Here is a 16,708-nt window from a genome sequence, read left to right as displayed (position 1 = left end):
TGCAAGGATTATGCTCGTGTCTCCAAGGCATATTGAGAATAACATCATATGAGTGCAAAGGTGCAACAAGAAAAGTGCAAGGTTGCCTATATGGGGTGTATTTTTTGGCGAGAAATTTTTGGTTTTAAGGTGAGCCATTTCTCTCTCTACTATTTCTCTCTTCTCTTAATTTACTATAATTTCATAGCATGCTTTTAAAAAAAGACTATACAAAGATGAAACTTCCAATATATTCCAAGACTTTTGCATGTTATGACCACCACCTAGGAGATGTTGAGCACAAGCAATAATACAAGAAAGCATTTGAGACCTTGTAATACTATTGGGACTCAGCTACTGTCATCTCTCTCTCTCTATTCCCTTACTTTACTACAATTTCATTGCTACTTTTTTACAAAGACACCATAGAAAGATGAAACTTCCATTATATTCCACATCAAAATTACAAGACTAGCATATTATGACAAACACCTACGAGATGTTGAACACAAGCAACAATACATGAAAGCATGTAGGACCTTATAATCCTATTGGGCCTCAACTATCATCTTTAACTACTTAGACTACCCCAAATTTGCAATGAAGGTGGTAACTTCTCCTTGAAGAGGTGCCTCTTCAATGATGCCAAATGCTCTCCATATCCCAATGGTTGTTGTTGCTTTCACCTCTAGCATGTTCTTGTCTAGAAGGTCTACCACCTTCTTTGGTATGAGCTTCTTGTAGAGCTCATGTACTTCAGACATTGTTGTCCATGCCTCCAATGTTGGTTATTTCTATTTGAGATGCATGAAAAATACAAGAGATTTAATCAAGATGCTTGCAAACATTGTACTATGAGAGAGATTAGTGGATGAAGGCATGAAAATAGAGTGTATATCGAACCTATGACAATATAAAGAAATAAGGGGTGGGTGGGGTGTATGCCTCAAATAAGATTAGTGGAACATGACAATCTCTATTCTATTTATAAGGTTTCAAAAATATATTATAAAAATAACTTTTGAAAGCATATGAAAATATCGAATGTCTATGCATGTGACTTACGGCATACAAAGAAAGACAACAACATAGTCTCCCTCTCACTCAAACTTTCTCTCTTTCACTCAATCTCTCTCTTCCTCTCTCTCTCCATATTACTCCATCTCTTTCTATTGTTACGTCAACTATCTAAAATGTTATAGCAACTTTAACTACAATGTCATAACACCAAGTTAACTATACAAAATTGCATCAAAATAATGTGAAAATTAATTTTTTTTTGTCATTACAAGAGGTGGATTACATCAAAGAATATGTCGCGCGACTGACTGATGATGGAAGTAAGGTGGCTACATATGGGGAGCTCTACCACACACGGTACACGTGTGGGAATAGCACCCTCGCTAGTTTGGGACATTGTGTCCATGATGAGGGCATCATATGAGGAACCATGGGGGACATATGTGGCATAACAAGTCGATATGGGGCCTCCGATGGAACATCAGGTGGCCATGACAAGGTACTCAACCTTGTCAGTGGGCTCATAGGTAATGGGACGGGTGGAGGAGGGTGGTGTTGAACGTGTGGAGACTGTTGAAATATACAAGTGAATAGGAGCACAATTGAGTTAGCTATGTTGGAGCACAATTGAGTTATCATCTAATCTCTTTGTTAATGATGTTGATTCTAGCATTTGATCCACCATAGCTCATCACATTATTATAATTTTAACATGGTATCAGAGCCTAGCCTAGAATCCATCAATTTGTGAGCCCATTATCTTGCTAATCACTTAGCTAATTAGGATTAGTAGAAAATTAATATTTTCACCTCTTTTTCAACTAGCTCACTATACTCCCAGCTAGTGGAGGGTCTTGATCTCCCTCCAGGAGAAACATTAGGGGAAATGCTTCTAGCCCAACATAGCTAACTCAATTGTGCTCCAGCCCATCAATGCAGCAAACCGCCTACCAGAGCTCCCGATTTTCGCTGATTCGCAGGCACCGTTTTTTCTGAGGAAAAATGAGATCTTGTCTTCTCCAGTTGCAATGGGTCTAATTCCTCTTAGCCCCCGGGGGTTTCAAGCATGGTCTACAAGCTGGTGAAGTTAGAATTTGATTTGATCAAGTCTACAGTGAGATCCAAGCTCTTCATCAAATCTGCAGGTGACTTTGGTAAAACAAAGATTAAGCATTCAATGTTTGGTCAAATCTTGTGTTTCTTGGCTTAATCCTCTACTAGACTAATTGCTATTGATGGCCTTGAAAGGATTTGAGCTCATTTGAACTCTAAGGCCTCAGAGATCTGGGCTCCCCGCGCGCATACTCTATTTTCTGTACACAAAATAGAGGATTAATGACTCATCGGCATATTTCTTCATTTGGTTTTGTGCCTTAGCCATGTTATCCTTGCACCTTTGCAATATTGCACACATCTTCTCAATCTCCTCTTTCGCTTGAGGATTCACCGTTTCCTCATTGAATGCAATAGAATGTACATGCACCTTATACCCATACATGGTTTCAAATGGAGACATGCCAATACTTATGTGATAGGTGTTGTTATGGCAAAATTCAACTAAGTGCAGCCATCTATCCCATGAAGCTTGGGTGTCATAACAATAATGTCTCGAATAGATTTTGAGCCACTTGTTCATCCCATGAAGCTTGGGTGTCATAACAATAATGTCTCAAATAGAATTTGAGCCACTTGTTCATCCTCTCGATTTGGCCATGTGTTTGTAGATAATAGGCCGTACTTCAAGTGAGTGTAGTTCCTATGGAATCAAAGATACTCTTCCAAAAATGGCTCATGAACTTGACATCCCTATCACTTACCACTTGCTTAGGCATTCCATGCAACCTAAACACATGCTCCATAAATTGTTGAGCCACCATAGAAACTTTATATTGCACCTTTGTGGGTTTAAAATGAGCCGCTTTCTTCAATCTATCCACTACCACATAGATGCTATTCCACCCTTGCTTATTAGTAGTGTGTAGCCCGGTAATGAAATCCATGGCTATGTGTGTCCACTTTCCTTTCGGAATAGGTAATGGTTGCAACAATCATAAGCATCGACTTGCCAATGCAACTCTTATTAGTTGCCAATGCAACTCTTATGCTTTGATCATTACCAAGTGTCCATGGCATGCTCAATCAAGTAACATTTGGCTTCCATAGCCTCGGCATGCTTGCAATGTAGTCAAGTTGTATGTTGAAGGAGCGCTTTATGCTTGCCGATCTCCCGGCCAAGCATTCCCACCCTCGTACCTAGTCCAAATCTAGGCACAAGTTGGGGCCAAGTATTCACGTCCAATGTACCTAATCCCCCTCCATGCCGCTTTTCCAAAAGCACCTTCAACAAGGAGAGTTCATGCCATGCTCCCCCCATTTCTCTCCTCCAATGCCCGAGGTACCCTCACAAGCATACTAGGTGCTAGGAATTAAGGTGAGAGTACAAGTGAGGTGTATGTGGATGTAACTTCAAAAGAGAAGGTAGGAGCATTTACAATGTGCTTAGCATGACTCATGATATTTTCATATTATCCATTACAAAAAGCATGTACTCATGCTTTCCTTCAATCATAGCTCCGATACACCAATTCACATCAAAACAACATCCAAATAGCATCCAACACCATGTGAATCAAAAGGCATATGATTTGCAAGGATTAGCTTTTCAAGTAAGGGCTCCCAAGATCAATACAATCATTGGCTCATGTAGGCACATGCATGTGCTTGCTTTAGGCCAAGCTTTGCCACCAATATGAAGCCACAATTCACTTGCCTTCATTCATAGCCATCATTAATGAGCAAGACAATCATCCAAATGGCAAATAGAAGCTTTAGTGGATCAATGGCAACATAAGATGCAATGCTTGCTTAATGCCAAGCAAAGGCACATTAGAACGCCAATAAATTTTTTAGAAATTATAGCCCCAGTTGTACCATAGTCATGCATCCCCAAATCCTTCAATGGTAGATAAATTGACCATACAAAGGCCTCCAAATTTATGGCCATACCATCATTGCATGTAGCATGCAATGATTGGAGTATTGGCAACAATCAAAAGCTTCAATCAATGGTATTCAAAGAGTTTGAAGCTAAGTTTTCTAAGAGCTTGAAACCATAGTGTTCAAAGAGCTTGAATGCAACCTTACAATGTTTTAATAAATGGCATTCAAAGGCATAAACAAAGCCCTTACACCATGCACAATAGATTTCTTTGTAACGCCATGCTGTTGTCCACACACCTATTTGCACAACCGTGAAGAGAAGACAAGGTGTACCCAACACCTATTCACATAGCTATGAAGATGAGAAGGTGCACAACATATTGTACTCTCAACGATTCATAGGTTGCATGTTGCCATTGCTAAGCTCACACTAACGATACTGGTTGGAAGTGCCACTTTCCAACGCATCTGTAGGCTAGCTGCAACTTTCCAACACCTTGCATACTGGATGCGATTGCTGGTCGTCTTCACAGCAAAAAGACACCAAAACGCAGATACAAGCCCTAGTAAACCATAGGCAAGCCAATATAATGGAGATTAGTATTGATTGAAGGAGATCAAGGACGATTTTCCCTACGGAAAACGTGATGTAAAAAAGGTGAAGAATTCCATGAGATTGAAGGTAAAGCACCTATTTCTTGTAATTAATTTGAAGAGAAAGCTCATCAACACAAAAGCCCTAAGGTAAAGCTTGCTAATCACCAAGATTGGAACCCTAATTTCTTCGAAGATCAAGAGAAAAGAAGAGAATAAGTAAAATGTTTTTGATTAATTCCCTAATGAAGATTAATAGATTTCCCCCAATTTTGGTCCCAAGATTAATAGATTTCCCCCAATTTTGGTCCCAAGATTAAAATTTAGGGGCGACTCCCTTAGAATCTGGTCCTCTGTCACCCATGGCCCCAAAAGCATAGGGAAAGAAGAATCAAAAGATTAATACCATTCAAGAAAGATCAATTCCCTTCCAAAGATCACTCATGTCCCATTTCTTGATCAAGAAATCAAGAAAGTAAAGAAAATTTTCAAGAAAATCAAGAATTCCAAGAAATTTCTTGAATCTAAGATGGAAATGGATCAAAGACATGGCTGTGATACCACTGTAGTGATGGGAAGAGAGAGAAAGAGAATGCACTCATAATGGAGTACCACATGCACTCAAGGGAGTACCACCATAGCCATGGAAGCTTGGAGCTCCAAGAAAGTATAATTTGATTAGACAAATGATTAGATGTCCCTAATTACAATTTGTTCACTTATATACTTGCCTACCTTTTCACACTTATTAATGTGGGGCCTCCATATTTGCCCGTCCATATCCATGCCCATGGGCTTCCCTTATGTTCAAAACCAAGCCCCTTTCATCACATAAATGTTGTGTGATCAAGGTGTATAAAGATAGCGATGACCAAAACAAAGACCTACAAGCACACACATGTAACTACGTTAGGGAAATCACGGTGGTTCACTCAAAATATAAAATGAGTACAATCCACCTTTTCACTCACCTCTTCTCGTCCATCTTTTAACATGAGATACATGTACTACACGAGGCCTATGAACAAAGTCCTACGTAATGTTAAATTGCAACTTTCTTGCCTCTTGCATTGTAATTCCCAAGTGCTTTGTATGTAGAGTATAAACCATAGTGTCGTCGGCATATAGAAACTCTAAAGCGAGTACAAATATTGACTCCACAAACACCTCCCTAAACACATTCCATCGGGGAGCTACATGCTCAGACTTGGAGAGAGTAAGATTTGTAGGAAAATCTGCCCACACCAAGCGGAGGCCTAAAAGGCTATCATAAGCATCCATGGTTCCCATCCTCGTTAATGATCCCATGAATCACAATAGTGCAAGATTTCTGGAATACCACAACATATAAGTTCTTTGCAAACTATTTAACCATGACGAATGGGAAGAGTAACTGGCACGAGGGGGAGATCATACTTTTTTTTCGCTTTCCCAAAAGCACGAGATGGAGGTGATCAATGTTGGCGTTGAGACCTAAGTGGAGAGGGTCCACCACTTCTAAATTACACCACTTCTGAATTAAAGTCTACAAGAAAAATCACATGTTATCCCCCAATGTTCAAATAATAAATGTATGCTTAAACACAAAGATGTTGACTACACTTACTGAATCCCAAAAGGTCTATGTCGTCTTCCTTTAGACTCTTCGTCCCTTTCTCTTTCCTCTCACCTTTTGGGATCATCTTTTTTTTTTGTCACCCCTACATGGGACTCCCGATGACCAACGGTCTCGTCATCCTCAGCATCAAGAGAGGCACTCTCCTTATTAGCATCCTCATCATTGTCTTCCCCTTCCCACTCTGGTCGTGTCCTCTTTTTGGGCATTTCTGTCATGGCTACGGATGACAGAGACATCTACGGCCAATTTTTGGCTTGTGTACATACGTGTGCATGGTTGAATGAAAACTTGGCCGTGGAATGCCTTGCCAGGTGTGCAGTGTAAAGCAGATAACACGAGCTTAAGGAGGTTCAAAGGTTAAGTAATTCATAATGGATAATTAAGCATAATCAATGGGATAAACACAAGAGATAATGATAATCACACACATGATGTGCTTCGCATTATATGTGCCAATTCATAGCCAAGAGATACAAGCTGTGATACATCATTGATGAGATATGAAAAACTCCATATTCTCCTCCTTGATAGTAGGAAAATGGTGGAGAGAATCTAGGAGTGGAAGATGCGCCTCCTTTAATAAGAATAAAAGTAAATGTCCCTTTTTACTATTGAGATCTTAGGAGAACAACCATATATTTGGGTCACTATTTCTAACACCCTCCCATGAACCAAACATGGGTAAAGACAAAAAAAGGCTAATATGACCTAGACTTGAATGCCCTCTCACAATCAAAGACAGCTACAAAGCTTGAGATACCCTTATGATGACCAAGGTGAGGACCACAAACAAAAGTGGTTGTCTCACAAAGAAAGATGTCCATGTGAAAGATGGTACATCAAAGCAAAACCTTAGTTTACAATGTCATAGAAAAAGTACCTAAGCTTTAAACAAAATGTGAGAGTTGAGTGGACCAAGTCCATCAAAAGGCATAATCATAATCATCAAAGGAAAGGTTGGCCTCATGGGTGGCCTTTGATGGAGAGTCTTCTTCTTTCTTCTCTTCGGCAAGATAGGCTTTTTGGGCCTTTTTCTTTGCATAACAAAACTCCTCAAGATGTCCTAGTTTGCCGCAAAAAGTGCACTTGAAGGTCTTCTTGGTTTTAGGAGTGGCTTTCGAGGATAAGGCTTGCCCTTTGACAAAATAAGCACCATTAACATGGTACTCACTATCGTGTGTGGAGGTCCCTTGGTTTCATGGTGCTCTCTCTTTTCTGTTCAATCCCTGAATCTTAGGGTTATTGATATTAGCTCAGTTCTATATATACACATAAGGTCTGATTGTCTTGGATTGATGAATTCTTATTCGTTGGTCTATTTGTGTTGTTTTGATGGGGTTTGTTTAAAAGAACCAATGGTGAGTGAATAGTTTGTGTCAGATAGCTTTAGTTTCTGTATCAGCAAGGTTTGTCAGTGTCAGAAGTTGATCAGGCAGGAGTTATATGTGTGTTTGGATTAGTCAGCTAACATTGTTGAAGTATAGATCCTATCTTGGTTGAAGCATGTGGAGTTTGGGTGGACAATCAGCTAGATAGGTTGGGGACTGTATAGTGGTTTAGATCAACTGAGGGCTATGTCAGATCAACAGGGTGTCAACAAGGTTCAACTAAGTATAAAAAGGAGTTAGTTGAGGATATTCAAGGGCAGATCTGGCCTCTTTGGGTTAAAAGGAAGTGATATAGAGTTTCTGTCTACTAACTGTCAGAACGTGAGTTTGGGGAGTTGAGTCCTGGTGGGATTTGAAGTTTTTGAGGGATTGGAGGTGTCAGCGGGACACTGGAGGGTTGAAATCTAACTCATCTGAGTCAATTGAAGTATAAAGGTGGGTGATTTTCCATTCACCTGAGAGCAGATAGGTCATGTGAGGTTCTAAAGCAAGTTCTTGAAGATAGGTGATACTGGAGGAACTTTGAGGAAGCTTGGCAAATAGTTTTTTGACTGGGGTCAACAGCCAAAATCTAAATCAAAATACAGTTAGCATCTAATCAATTTGTGTCAACTAGGAGTATTTTGTGTCAGCTGGTGGTTAGCTAAGGTCAGCTGAGAGGTTTTAAGTGAAGATGAAAGATGTGGAAGGTTAGAGCTGGCCTGGGAGGACCTTTGGAGAAGTCAGTTGGGTTAGTTTGAAGAGTTTGGAGAGTGCTTAGATATCCACTTGTGTCAGATGAAGATTAAGGGACATCAGCTAAGTGGTCTAGTGCTTTAATTTGGTGTTTGTGCTGGGGTTGTGGTGTTGGTTACTAGTTTCCTCCTCACGGTGGTGTGTTTTGGACAAGCTATAGAGGCAGGTCTCCCCGACACATCATTGTTTTGGTGCCCCCACCACTGAGGAGGGCTTTGAAGCACCCTTCAGTCTATTTGCAGATCTACAAGTTTTTAGTAAAGTAGATGGCTGCCACATGATGACATATCCGGTGTTCCATGGTCATGTTGGTGAAGATCCAGATGAGTTTTTGGCGGGGATGGAATTTGCAACATTTACCTTTGTCTATGTTGCTGAAGGGAGATGCCAAAAGGTGGTTGCAGAAGAGCTTAGCTAAATCAGGCATATGAAGACATCAAAGTGGCTTTGGTGCAGCATTACAAGCAGGGTGAATCCCCAGATTATCTATGACAGGAAATTTAGAAGTTAAAACATAACCTGTTCGATGTGTTTGACAGATTTGTGGACCATTTTGAAGACCCGTGGGGTAGATGCAACATTTCCTCAGGAACAGAGAATTTGCTTGTTCTTCTTAAGAAGAACATGTTTATCTAGTCCCTCCATGCAGATCTAAGGGAGAAAGCGGAGTTGAAGAGGCTAGGAACTTTTGAAGAGGCCTTGAGAATTGCCAGAGAGAAGGAGTGGAAGCTACAAAGAATGGCTTAAAAGCAAAGGGAAGTTCAGGTTAAAGGAAGGCCAGCTGTGCCTGGGGAGAGAAGAGAAGGAGCTGCTCTAGTAGTCCCAATGGTTTCTGATCAACTCATGCATTATGACTTAGCATATGGAAAATTTAAACTTGAATCTTTTGTGGTAGGAGTCAGAGATGGTTTAAGAGGTAGGGGAATAGAAGGACCAAACATGAATGTTGAGTGTTTTAACTGTATGGACAGGGGTCGTATATCTCCTTAGTGCCCATACCCCAGGAGGATGGGAGGTTATGTTTATCTCTTGGAACATAGGAGGGAAGAAAGGCAGGATGCTAGGAGAGGGGAGGAGATGCCAAATCAGCTTGTGCCACAAGTTCAGCAGTTCAGTAGTAGTAGACAATAAATGGACCAAGACAAGGAGAAGTAAACCTGATTGGAGTGGATGAAGAAGCAGACATCTTAGATAATAAAAGAACTAGAGGTGCAGAGGTAGAGGATGAACCAGGGCCATCCAGGAGGAAGAAAGGAAAACAAGTGCAAGATTAGCACACGGAAGGTAAGAAGAAGACTAGGACCAGAAGACACATTGGCATGCAATCTTCCTTTGGAGGAAAAGTATGATTTGATGAAATACCTTCAGTAGAAGGTCCCTAGTCTAACATGGCCCTAGCTTTTGCAATGTGCTGCTCGAAACTTAGGAGGACATGGAGTAAGTTGGTCAACATAAGAACCTCCAAGAAAGAGAAGAAGGGAGGTTAGATTAATGTAGTGCAGGTAAAGGGAGATGCGGATTATTTGCCAGTTTTATGGGGATGCCTAGGTGAACAAGAATAGAGTCCCCAAAGTATATATTGATGGTGGTGCACAAGTATGCGTAATGACCCAGCATAAAGTGGAGGCTTTGAGACTGAAGGTTGGAGCCCCATCTGAATTTAGAGTCAGAATGGCAAATAATGCAGAAGTTAGATATTTGGGAATTGTAAAGAAGCTGCAGGTAAATGTTTTGGGACTAGAAGCAGAATTAGATGCACATGTGATGCTAGCAAAGGCTGAAGCATACCCATTAATTCTTGGGAGGCCATTGCAATGAGGGCAGGACAAGACTAGTGGAGAGGACAACTAATTTTGGGGCTGGACCAGCTTGTGAGAAGATACGTTAGATATGATATGGATAAGGAAGGGAGTTGATTTCAGAGAGTAGTACATTAGAAGAAGAAGAAGACGAGGAAGCCAGCTCTACAGAGGATTTAGAAACACAAGAAGTCAGATCAAAGGATGATGAGGAAGAGGTCTAGCTCTGCCACCAGAGTCTGATTCTGACCTTATGTGTATGTATGTATAACTATGTGCAGAGGAAGGGAAGGAGATGAAGTCTAAAGTTGAAGTACAGCTAAGTGGGGAAGAAGTTTTACAAAAATGCTGGCCAAGGATATAGGTAAGGCTGAGAGAAAGGAGTATATAAGTATGTTGCAAAAATTTCCATATATGTTCATCTCCTCTTATACATAGGTTAGGGGAGTGCCTGCAGCAGCAGTGCAGCATCAGATCCAACTGAACCCAGGGGTTAAACCAGTTGTACAGAGGTTGAGAAGATTGGGAATTGTACAGCAGTAGATGTTGAGAGAGGAAGTGGATAAACTATTGAAAGCATGGTTTATATTCCTAGTTGATAACTCTAAATGGGCTTTGCTAGTGGTGATCACTCCAAAAAAGAATGGTAAATGGAGGGTATGTGTTGACTTTAAACCTCTAAATGCTATAACCAAAAGAGATCATTACCCACACTGCCTTTCCAGGATGAGATTCTAGATAGTGTGGCAGGATATTAAAGATATAGTGTATGTGATTGATATTCAAGATACTTTCATATCTCAATTACTCCAAAGGACCACAGGACAACCACGTTCATTACCCCATGGGGGTGTTTTGCTTACAGAGATATGCCCTTTGGGATAACAAATGCCCCTGCACCCTTTCAAAGGTTTATGAATCTAGTGTTTGAGCCCTATCTGGGGTCCTTCATCAGAGTATTTATTGATGATTTTTGTATCTACAGTGGTAGATGGATCCATTGTGAGAAGCTGAGGTTGGCCTTGAAGAGACTTGATGATTTTGGTGGTCAAAGTGAATCCACATAAATGTCATTTGGCTCAAGCCAAGGTGACTCTTCTTGGTCATGTGGTTTCAGAGAATGGGATTGAAGTTGATCCTGAAAAGGTGAAAACTTTGCTTTTATTGGAGGATCCTCAAGATGTGAGAAGCAGTTGTTTGCTGACTTTTACTGTGATAAGGTAAGATGTCTTTCCAGGTTCATATTCTCTTGTCCCAACCTTTATATCCATCATAGTAGGCATCCCAAAGGGATCCTTTTAGTTGACAAGACAAGGAGGAAGATGCCTTTATGCAAGTGAAAGAAATTTTGAGTACTTTACCAGCAGTTATGCCTCCTGTGATTGGAGTAGAGAATTTTTGTGAACCCTAGTGTGGGTAAGGATGCTGTGGGTGCAGTGCTATTATAGCAGGGGAATGAAAATTCTTATATGAGGCCCGTGTATTTTGTTAGCAAAACTAAGAGACAAGCAAAGAGGACATATTCTAAGGCAAAGCAGATGATGGTGGCTGTCGTATTTTCCCTTAAAAAATTTAGGTCCTTCCTACTCCCAAAGCCTTTTATTATTCTGACCCATTATTCTCTGCTTGATCTAGTCTGACATTCCTTCCAAGAGATTTTCTAAGTGGTTGATTGAATTGTAGGAATTTCAGTTTAATTGTATGATGGAGGATAGCACCAGAGCTACATTGACTGATATTTTAACATATAGGCAAAATCCTGTAGTGAAAGCTAAAACCCTAAATTGAAATAATGGAATTTTCATATAAAGAGGATGCTGCATAGATTCCAAGAAGTGTAGGTTCAACATGTGAAGAGAGAGCTAAATCAAGCTACAAATGTATTAGCAAAAGGGGGGTTGGGCAAGGATCTGGATGTGTATGCCACCATTGTACTCCATCCTAGCTATGTTGGAAGATTTACATGAAATTGAAGATTTCTTCACATAGGCCATGCACCTGCAGATTTATCTAAAAGGCATAACTATGGTTTTATAAGGAAAGCTTTATAATACACTATTTTGAATGATCATCTCCATATGAAAGGTAAGGACTTGATTTTGAGGAGATTTCCAAATAGGGAGGAGATATTTGTCATTTTGGCCTCCTTCCATGAAGGTGTTTGTGAGGGAATTTTGCATTGAAAGCTAACACAGGAAGATTTTAAAAGCTGGGTATGTTTGGCCTAGTTTGAGAAGAGATGTATATCATTGGTGTAGGAGCTATGAGGCCTGTCAGAAACAAGGCAGATATTATCCACAGTGCAATGGGCTAGTAGAAAGATTCAATGGAGAGTTGTGCACTATGCTGACTAAGTGTGTGGAGGAACATCCCAAGCAGTAGGATTTGCATGTTTCCTCGGCTCTGTGGGCTTACAAGACAATTGTAATGGGCTAGTAGAAAGATTCAATGAAGAGTTGTGCACTATGTTGACTAAGTGTCTGGAGGAAGATCCCAAGTAGTGGGATTTGCATGTTTCCTCAACTCTGTGGGCTTACAAGACAACTGTCAAATCAGCTTATAAGACAACTGTCAGATCAACTACTACTACTAAGTTTTCACCTTATCATCTTGTTTTTGGGAAAGAGGCCGTGATGCCTATTGAGTTTGAGATTCCTAGTTTACAGTTTCTTCTGAAGAATCAAGAAAGGGGCTTAGATGAGTATGAAGAGAGGTTGCTGGATCTTCAAGAGTTGCAGTTAGCTAGAGAGGAAGCCTTGGACCACTATATTCAATTAAGCAATCAGAGAGCTGAGCATTTCAATCAAACTGTTAAGGAAGGTATTAAAGAAGGAGATATGGTGCTCAGATACAGTAACAGACTGGACAACATCTTCCAGACCAAGTTCCAGATTAAGTGGGAGGGTCCCTTAAGGGGATACATATATATGAGAATGGTACTTATCAGCTAGCTGACCTGGATGATCAGTTGCATTCAAGAAGAGTCAATGTTTACAGGCTAAAGCCATATTGGTGCATAATTATGACAATTCAGAAGGATTCATAAATGTTGGATACCAGCTTGCATGTTGATGCAGATGTTCCAGCAGCAGCCAGCTGATCATGGAGATTCTTGTTGGGATTTGGATGTACTTTTCTTTGAGGATCCAATAGCATGTGGTCAAGCATGAATGCTCTAACCAAGGGGAGTTGGGTAAACTATGATAGGTTTTTTTTGTGCCCAAGGAATATGCCCAATAAATGTGTCCACCCCAACCCCAGGAATAAGAAAAAATGCAGAGTATGGTTAGACCCTTAGGAACAAGGGGCTGTTGTGTGGCCACCTATTAAAATGGAACTAGCCATTGTCAACACTAGCCGAAAAAAGAAAGAACACTTGCATGCATAGTAGAGGAGGAGAGATTTATGAGAGAATCACATAGTTGCGAAAAGATTTGGGGAGAAGAATTGCATTGGGTCAGAGCATTGTTGCAAAGAAGAGAGTGGTGAGAAAACCAAGGGGTCTTTTGGTGAAGAAGCTCTGTGTAGTTTGCTATTGAATTTTGTTTTGTTTTGGGAAGAAGGCGTCACAAGATTTTATTGAGGAGGTTTGGGTCTGCCCAGAGCAGAGGTTACTAAAGTGATTGAGGGTCTTGTAGGAGGTTGGTTCCCTAGGACCTCTCGGAATAGCATCTCTATTGGAGATTGGACTAGTCCAAAGTTTTCCTTGTGGTGTTTGATGGTGGAAGCCTGCAGGATATAGCTGTAGCTCTTGTTGTCATTGGTCTTTGTGGAGTTGAAGATACATAGTTTTTTTTGTTGGGGATAATCGTGTGGAGGTCCCTTGGTTTCATGGTGTTATCTCTTTTCTGTTCAATCCCCAAATCTCAGGGTTATTGATATTGGCTTAGTTCTATATATACACAGAAGGTCTGATTGTGTTGGATTGATGAATTCTTATTTGTTGGTTTATCTGCGTTGTTTTGATGGAGTTTTTTTAAAAGAGTCAATTGTGAGTGAAGAGCTGAACTATGTTGAATCAGTTTGTGTCAGATAGCTTTGTTTTTCACATCGACAGGGTCTGATAGTGTCAAAAGTTGATCAATTGGAGTCACATGTGTGTCGTCTCGATTAATCAGCCTAACATTGTTGAAGTATAGATCCTCTCTTGTTTGAAGACTGTGGAGTCTGGGATGACAATCAGAGACACATTGAAAGTCGGTCGGAGAGGTTGGGGATTGTATAATGGTTTATATCAGTTGAGGGTTGTGTCAGATCAACAGGGTGTCAACTAGGTTTAACTGAGGATATTCAAGGGTAGATATGGCCTCTTTTTGGGTTGAAAGGAAGTGATATAGAATTTTTGTCTAGCTATTAGAACTTTAGTTAGTCAGCAATCTAAGTTGCAGAATCAAAGGGGAAGAATCGAAGGGGAGGTTATCCCAAGGTCAGTAGACGATCAGCTGCTATCACAGTTATGAGTGTGGGGAGCTGAGTCATGGTGGGATTTGAACTTTTTGAGGGATTGGAGGTGTCAACAAACACTGGAGGGTTGAAATCTGACTCAAAACTAAGTCAATTGAAGTAGACACCGGTGGGTGAGTTTTTAGTTAGCAGATAATCAACAAGGTGGAGTCGATAGGTCCTGTGAAATTCTAAAGTAAGTTCTTGAAGATAGCAGATACTGGAGGAACTTTGAGGAAGCTTGGCGGCGGACAATTTTTAGACTAGGGTCACCAAAAACTGAATCAAAATACAGTCAGCATCTAATCAGTTTGTGTTAGAGCTGGGAGTACTTTTGTGTCAGCTGGTGGTCAGCTAAGATCAGTTGAGAGGTTTAAAGTGAAGATCAAAGCTGTGGAAGGTCAGAGTTGACCTGGGAGGACACAGTAGTCAGATGGGTTAGTTTGAAGAGTTTGGATCAAAATACAGTCAGCATCTGATCAGTTTGTGTTAGAGCTGGGAGTATTTTTGTGTCAGCTGGTGGTCAGCTAAGATCAGCTAAGGTCAGTTGTTGAGAGGTTTAAAGTGAAGATCAAAGCTGTGGAAGGTCAGAGTTGACCTAGGAGGACCTTTGCAGTAGTCAGATGGGTTAGTTTGATGAGTTTGGAGAGTGCTGAGATATCCGCCTATGCAAGATCAGGGACATCAGTTGAGTGGACTAGTGTTTTAATTTGGTAATTGTGTTGGGGTTGTGGTGCTGGTTGCTAGTTTCCTCCATGGTGGTGTGTTTTGGACAAGCTATAGAGGTACATCTCCCGACACATCAGCATTGAGGAAGCTATGATCGACACTGGGGGGAAGTGAAAGAACGACTCAAAGAAGAAAAAACAGAGGTAGAAGGGGGGGAAGACCTGTACCTGGATGCAATCTCTATGGGCAATGGAGTCGCGGACTTGTATCTTGATGTGATTTCTCTGCCTGCCTGCTGCGAGGCTTGTTGCGGGCAGCAACAATAGTAGAAATAGAAGAAGCCCAAATGAGTTAGGCGCTGCCCTTTTGGATATTGTGATCATCCTTGTTGAACTCATAGCAATACTTAGCCTGAAATATCTCATGGTAGAGAACTACGTAGGTGCATTGGAAGTGGGAGGCAATTGAAAAGTTAACACCATGTCTCTTGCCAGAGTGGTTATGTGTAGAAGAGAGAGAGAGAGAGAGAGAGAGAGAGAGAGAGAGAGAGAGAGAGAGAGAGAGAGAGATGTAAGGATCGTGTCACCTTAGCACATCAATGCTCGGGCCACAAGCTATGATAATGCAAAGCATACATTTAGCTATTTACAATGAGATGATGCCACCTGGATTATGTGCATTGATGAAATGATGATGGAGATGGGAGCTATGACAATGCAAAGCAAACATCCAGCTATTTGCAATGGGACCGACAACACATGGAGCATGTTAAATAGATGTGTAGATGCTAGGACCATGAGCTATGACAATCCAAAGCAAACATCTAGCTCTTTGCAATGGGGCTGATGACCAATGGACAATGCTGCATGATTCTCATGCGTTGATTCTTGCATCACAATCTATGATAATGCATCGCAAACAATTTTGCAAATCGTTTCAAATAGATGTGTTCATGCCAGGCTGCTGCTGTGAGCAATGCAAACGTCTCGCTATTTGCAATGGGGAAGATGATACCAAAGTGATGCAAACATCAAGCTATTTGCAATGGGGATGATGAGGTCATATAATGTACTCCAAGAATTTTGCAACATGAATGAAGAAAAAAAAATGTGCATTTTCCAAACTTTGCTGAAAAGCAAGAAGAAACATCAAAAGCAAAGAGAGGGAAGCGAGTACCTGTAGTGGCAAGCCATACGAAGAGAGTCAAACAAAGGTGCACTAAAAACTGCAAGGATGTTGCAAATGGTTATAAAGATAGGTTCATATACCCTATTTACTGTTGCATGTGAAGATGTGAAGAAACCATGTTGCAGCTGCTCTACAAACCCCGTAGATTAGCCGTTGTGCTAATCATGAGAAAAAAGAGATAACACTTTGTCAAAAGGAAAGACAAAGAAGGCTGCAGGCCATGGCACTGCTATGCTATCAACTCTTGCAAAAGTAAAGATTATGGAATTTGGGGAGAATCCCTCAATCATCATGTTCTATAGTGCCTCCGTACACATCATTATTTGTAGTTAAAG

Source organism: Cibotium barometz, chromosome 3 (genome assembly GCF_041138505.1).
Source record: "Cibotium barometz isolate CiBa-2024 chromosome 3, ASM4113850v1, whole genome shotgun sequence".
NCBI classification, from domain to species: Eukaryota; Viridiplantae; Streptophyta; class Polypodiopsida; order Cyatheales; family Cibotiaceae; genus Cibotium; species Cibotium barometz.
Note: the sequence above shows the minus strand (reverse complement) of the source record.